The sequence below is a fragment of the Eptesicus fuscus genome, chromosome 14 (assembly GCF_027574615.1).
Source record: "Eptesicus fuscus isolate TK198812 chromosome 14, DD_ASM_mEF_20220401, whole genome shotgun sequence".
NCBI lineage: Eukaryota > Metazoa > Chordata > Mammalia > Chiroptera > Vespertilionidae > Eptesicus > Eptesicus fuscus.
Window position 1 is genome coordinate 14,671,572 of NC_072486.1, and position 6,000 is coordinate 14,677,571.

At 45.7% G+C, this 6,000-nt stretch overlaps 1 pseudogene; it reads left to right on the top strand.

Moving 5' to 3' along the window:
- Positions 1–4,966, top strand: part of LOC103294510 (glutathione S-transferase Mu 1-like) — an 85,061-nt pseudogene extending 80,095 nt beyond the window's left edge.
- Positions 4,967–6,000: the final 1,034 nt, after the last annotated feature.

Here is a 6,000-nt window from a genome sequence, read left to right on the forward strand (position 1 = left end):
ACTTGTTTTCTAGACCATTTTCCAGGCGACCAACCCATCTTCTTCCAGGGAAGGTTGGGACACTTTCCACGCTTCAGAAAAGTCACAAGCTCTACCAAGGGAGTTGAAGCAGGCAGGTCACCTGTCTCACAACGACAGAAGGCAATTCTAGAGTGCATGATTTGGTTTGTGCCAAAGCTATGCCTTCCACGTCTGCATTTAGACGATCCCTGGTGCCAGTATTCTACTTAGTGCTTCTTATTATGCCAATGGCAGTGATGCCACAAAAGTCTACCTCATTGCCATTGACATTATTTTTTTTATTTCTGTCTTCATTTGATATGGTTTAGTGGAAGAGATATAACCCTATTAAAAGTAAGCCCTCATTACCCTTGTGCCTACTAGGAATACCATGGTTGGGAATCACTCATCACAACATCTATAAATAAACCTTTTCCCCAGCATTGTGTGTTTTAATTTTATCATAAAAAGGTGTTTCTTTTATTGGATATGATACATACCAGCTTTGGAGCACTTTTATTTTTTTGCATAAAAAGTGAATCCACTGGGCAATTTCTAATGAATGTAATAAATGAAAACTTCACCTGTGCTATTCTCTCCCACTTCACTGCTGTCTTTGGTAATATAAGTACCAAATTTTCAATGCCTCAGAACCCAATAATTAAAAGTAATTTACTTTTACTACTCATGCCACAAAGTGGCCAACATCAAGTCACACAGAGGCACATTTGGGTCCATCTGGGAAAAGGAGTTCTAGTAAGTTCCATACTCTGCAGTCTCCAGAGGCAAGTCTGTGTCTCCAATGACTCTTCAGACCCTTGGACACCATACCTTTAGTACACAATGATTGTACTGGGAATTCTACTATTAATACAAAACTATCAATGGAAAGAATATTCTGGTCTAGTTCATTGGGAAGAAGGATCAACCTGCATGCATCGGCAAAGTTCATTTTAAGCGTGGGAATAAATAAGGGCTCTGGAAGTTTCCATGTTTAGGCCTTCCAACCACAAGCTCACCACAGCAACCAATAAAATTTCTGGTACATCTTAAAAGCATTTCTGATCTGCTCCTGGGACTGTGCCTAGACCTGGAATGCTTCTTAGCACCCTGAGGACCTGCCAGGTTGTTTGAGATCTTGCTTCAAACTCACCAAGATTCCTAACTTTCAGCATGGCCGCTGCTTCAAACCTCCTGTACCTGTCTCCTATCCACCAATCAGGCCCCAAAGATGAAGAGACTGATCCAGAGCAAAATCTATGAGTGGGATTGTTGGGCACAGACCTAAACTGCCAAGACAACCCCAAGTTACCAAGATACCACTGCAGAGGTCCCAGGAGACTTTCTGCCAAAATTTCCCAAGATACAACAAAGAGATATCATGCAGGGATTTGGGACAAGTCAGGCTGTGGTGTGACTGGCTCTGGTGGTATGCATCCCAGGAGGCCCTATACTGTTTGGGGATGCAGACATCATCTATGGCCCATCTCAAATGGCCCTGTCCTCTGTAGACTTTCTCCAGGCACTCTGGCTAGTCACACTCATTGTCCTTGACTTCTCAGAATTCTGAGGCTCTTATGGACAGTAATCATACAATCATAATAGTATTATGATTTATAGTATACCCTGACCCCTCCGGTGAGTCCCAGATGGGCAGGGGCTGTTCCTGTTTACCATCACATGTCCAGTGTCTGGCATGAAGTAGAAGCTAACTAGATGTTGGGTCAATGAATAAATGAGTTAAGTGGCTACTTAGAAATTGGCTTAAATGAAACAGGATGCCTAAATACAAATTATTTTGTTCTAGATTAGGTTTAACAGTGTAAGAGAGGCAATTGTGTCACCTCATTGAAATATTGACTTATTCTGCAATACTGCTGATTGGTTAGGAATAAAGAGCTGAAAAATCAGGCAAACCTGATGACAATCTGTTTGACATTTGGCAAATTACCAACTCTAAGTCCATTTCCTCACTTGTAAAATGTTTAACAATTAAAAAAAAATTCTCCAGTGTACTTAAATGGACGTTTTCCATAGCGACCTTCAAAAATGAACCCAGTTATACACTCTTCCTCCCAACTTTAGAAAGAGATCAGAAAGAGAAGAGAGAAAAGTACCATGGGCACTAGCATTGTTTCTAAGCGCCTTCCCAGCAAGGAGCTGGTCCCTTGCCCTCGCCACTCCATCAAGCCCATGAAGTATAGCTCAATGAATAACTAACAGATGATTACATTTATGAGGAAAGAGTACTCACAGCAGACAGCTACTTCCTACAGGTGACAAGCAATCTTCCGCAGGGGCTTCACCTGACGAGTCATTTTGGGACGTGATCACAAGGGTTGGAGACTGATGAAATTATCCTGTCCAACATCAAACACAAAGTGGTTGTAAATCAGCAGAGGCTGTGGCAGAAGGAGAGAAGCTCATTCTTTATGCTTTGCAGACAGTCTTCCACCTGGGGGCTGCACCAAGCATCCTAACAACCATTAAGTGACCCTATAAAGAGATTTAATTAAAACACACACACACACACACACACACACACACACACACACACACACACACATTAGAGTAGCCATTGACTCGAATCCTTCAGCTGTCTTGAGGAAGTTGATTTGAAAGCAAGTTGTATGATTTAAAAACTTGAATGTGTTGAGCCTCACTCAGCATAGCACAGCAACATGTATAAATAAAGAGACGCCTGTCTGTGATAACTCTCTGTTTGACCTTGCCAGATCACTTCGGGAAAGGCAAACCAAAATAAAAAATAAAAAAGGCAGCCAGCTAGAGTTTAACCTGGTCAAGGGGGTTCCTCAGAATCAGAAATTGGTCTTGCAAATGCATTCTACAAAAAGAGAAGGAATAAAATCTGGAAGATTTATTCGTGGTATCTGCTGAACAGCCCTTGATTTACACACGATCTAAAGAAACGTGGAGAAACCATTCTGAACTTGCCCTGTGGACGGAATCATATTTTAAGAGTAAAAAATTGGCAGGTTTCATTGAATAGGGAAGGAGCTTTCTAAGGATCCCATTTCCCCATCACCGAGAAAGGGATTTATAAGCATTGTTCCCTTTCGTGGTGTTGGAAGTTCCAATGTAAATCCTTTAGGTTTCACTGTAGGAACCAGCTACTCAAGAGGTTCCCAATGCTTGATGATTGCCACGAAATTGTGCGTTTATTTTGTGTGTGTGTGTGTTTTTTTAAATGAATGGAAAAACTATTTTTTAAATGGTTATTCTAGAAAGGTAAGCGAGCTTACCCGGGGTCCTGTGCAGCCCTATACAATCCCAACTCCTTCCTGCTTTACTTGCAGAACCTGCTATGCGAGGGCATTTGAGCGGCTCTGCGTGAGAGGCCTGTGCATATTTAAATAGGCTGCTTGAATAGGAATTGTGACTGATGTAAAAATACCCCCTGCATTTTATTTAGTTCTTAGCTCTCCATTTGTAATTGAAATGAAGCTTCTGAAATGCCTCGCTTCCCTGACATTTTGTGAAATCACATACGTTTGATCTCCTAACAGTGTTCTTCAGGTAATTTCGCATAGCTGATTGGGGGGGTGGGGGGGCGGGGGGGGGGGGAGTATTAGTTTAATATTTAAAAAAAATAATTTAGAACTTCTCACAAAATAGGCAATAGGCGGGGGAAAAGAAAAGACCTCTGATGAACTATATTTGAAAAGAAAAGGGAAGTGAAAGTAGCAACGAGCTCCTGAGGTTCCCAAGGAGCACTTTACGGATGGCTATTTTTGTGCGCGCTCTGCGGTGCTCTCTCCGTGGCTGCACTTTAATTATCCTGCACTTTGTTCCGGGAAGGTATGTACTGGCTCCCTGCCAGTGTGGGCTAGGACTCTTCTTGTCACTAGTGTCTAACAGCATGTACAGAACAATGTCCCAATTAGATCTGTAAGTGTTAGAAACATGATACACCGGTGCGTTTTTCTCGGAGGCTGATCAGTGGGAAGTTTCAAAAACACACAGAAGGTTATATAAGCTTCATTCGAATCCTTACCACAATTAGCCCAAGAAGGCAGGCAAAGAAGCTGAAAATAGAACAGGACAGGTCAATATCTCGTCGGCTTATCATTTTGTTCACCTTAGAAACAATTCATAGGTCAGAATGATCGAACCGTTATTTTCAAACAACGTTCCTTTTGTTACTGGCACCTCCTAGGACACAACTTCATTTCTTTGGTAACAAAGGGAACTTTCTGGATCTCTTGATGCATAATGTTTTATTGCCAACTGGAGATTTCTGGATAAATTAACGTTAGGCGCCCTCCACGCAGAGCACAAAAACCAGCACCTTGGCCATGACTCTGTGTTACTGGGACACCCGGGGGGCTGGCTCACGCCAACCGTCTGCTCCTGGAGTACACAGACTCCAACTGCGAGAAGAAGTACACGATGGGGGACACTCCGACTATGACAGAAGCCAGTGGTTGAGTGAAAAATTCAAGCTGGGCCTGGACTTCCCAATCTGCCCTACTTGATTGACGGGGCTCACAGGCTCACCCAGAGCAACGCCACCCTTCACTGCCTTGCTCGCAAGCACAACCTCTGCGGGGAGACGGAAGAGGAGACGATCCGAGGGGGCGTGTTGGAGCATGAGATGATGGACCTCAGGATGTACAGCATCAGGACCGGCTACAGCCCCCCTGACTTTGAGAAACAGAAGCCCGAGGTTTTGAAGGTGCTCCCTGAAAAGACGAAGCTCTTCTCACAGTTTCTGGGGAAGAAGTCTTGGTTTGCAGGGGACAAGCTCACCTATGTGGACTTCCTGGCCTGGGATTTACCGGATGTGCTGCGCATGTTTGAGCCCAGGTGCCTGGACACCTTCCCGAACCTGAAAGACTTCTCGGGCCGCTTTGAGGGCCTGAACGAGATCTCTGCCTCCATGAAGACCAGCCGCTTCCTCCCCACACCCGGGTTCTCCAAGGCCGCGGTGTGGGGCAGCAAGTAGTGCCTGTAAGTGCAGGACACGGGAGTGAGGAGCACCCGGGGCCTTGAGAGCAGCTGAGCGTTCTGCATTCTTTCTGCTTCTTTTCACCCCCCCTTCCCCACATGCCCATTGGCCCCTTGTCTGCCTCCCAACCCCCTTTCACCAGGCTTCCAAGCTGCAGCCCCAGCCTTCCTCAGCCATGTTCCTACCCTCCCTCATGAACCCTCTTGCTGTAATGCCAACCAGACAGACCTTCTCCTCACTAGTTGCTCTGCTTCAAGGGCCCACCTGGACCCCTGGCCTGTGGAACTCAGCTCTGAGCTCCCACCTCTGTTCTGCAGACCAGGATTGTCTGGTGTGCAGGCCCTGTGTGGGCCCTGCCCTGCCTGCCTGAGCCCCAGCAAAGCCTGGTCACACCTACTTGTCTTGTCATTCCCTCCTGGCCACTGGACTCAGGACTGACTGTGCTGATGTTTGGGGGGTATCCATTTCCCCTTTGTTGTTCGCAATGGCTGGGTTGTAGGCCTGTATGTGTGGGGTGATGCCAGGAGGGTTCAGGAAGGATTGTCAGGTTTCTTGCTCATTTCTATCTTCATGTTCCATGTGCCTCAGCCCGGGAGCTCTAAGAAGAGGGAGACCCGGGGCCTGGGGCCTCCTTCATTTTTGCATTTGTGGAATGCCTCCTATAAGCCCGTAGGACTCTGTGTCATGGTTGGAGGGGGCCCTCGGGGTGGGTTGAGCCATCCCCTGCTGGTGTGGGATCCTAGTGGCCTACCTTCTGTCACCTTTCCCGGAAGTGTTCCTTGCCCTACATACCCTTCCTCTGTGCTCTTACAACATATCATAACAAAACGCAACCCACCGCAAAAAAAATTAACGTTAAGTAAGCAACCATATTACCTACATTCCTAAGTTAATTTTCCAAACTAATAAAGTGAAATGTATCTCCCTCCCTCTCTCTCTCTCTCTCTCTCTCTTCCTCCCTCCCTCCCTCCCTCCACATATGTCAGAGATGGTAAGAAAAAATATGTGCCAAAGGAAGCAAGCTCCTTTCC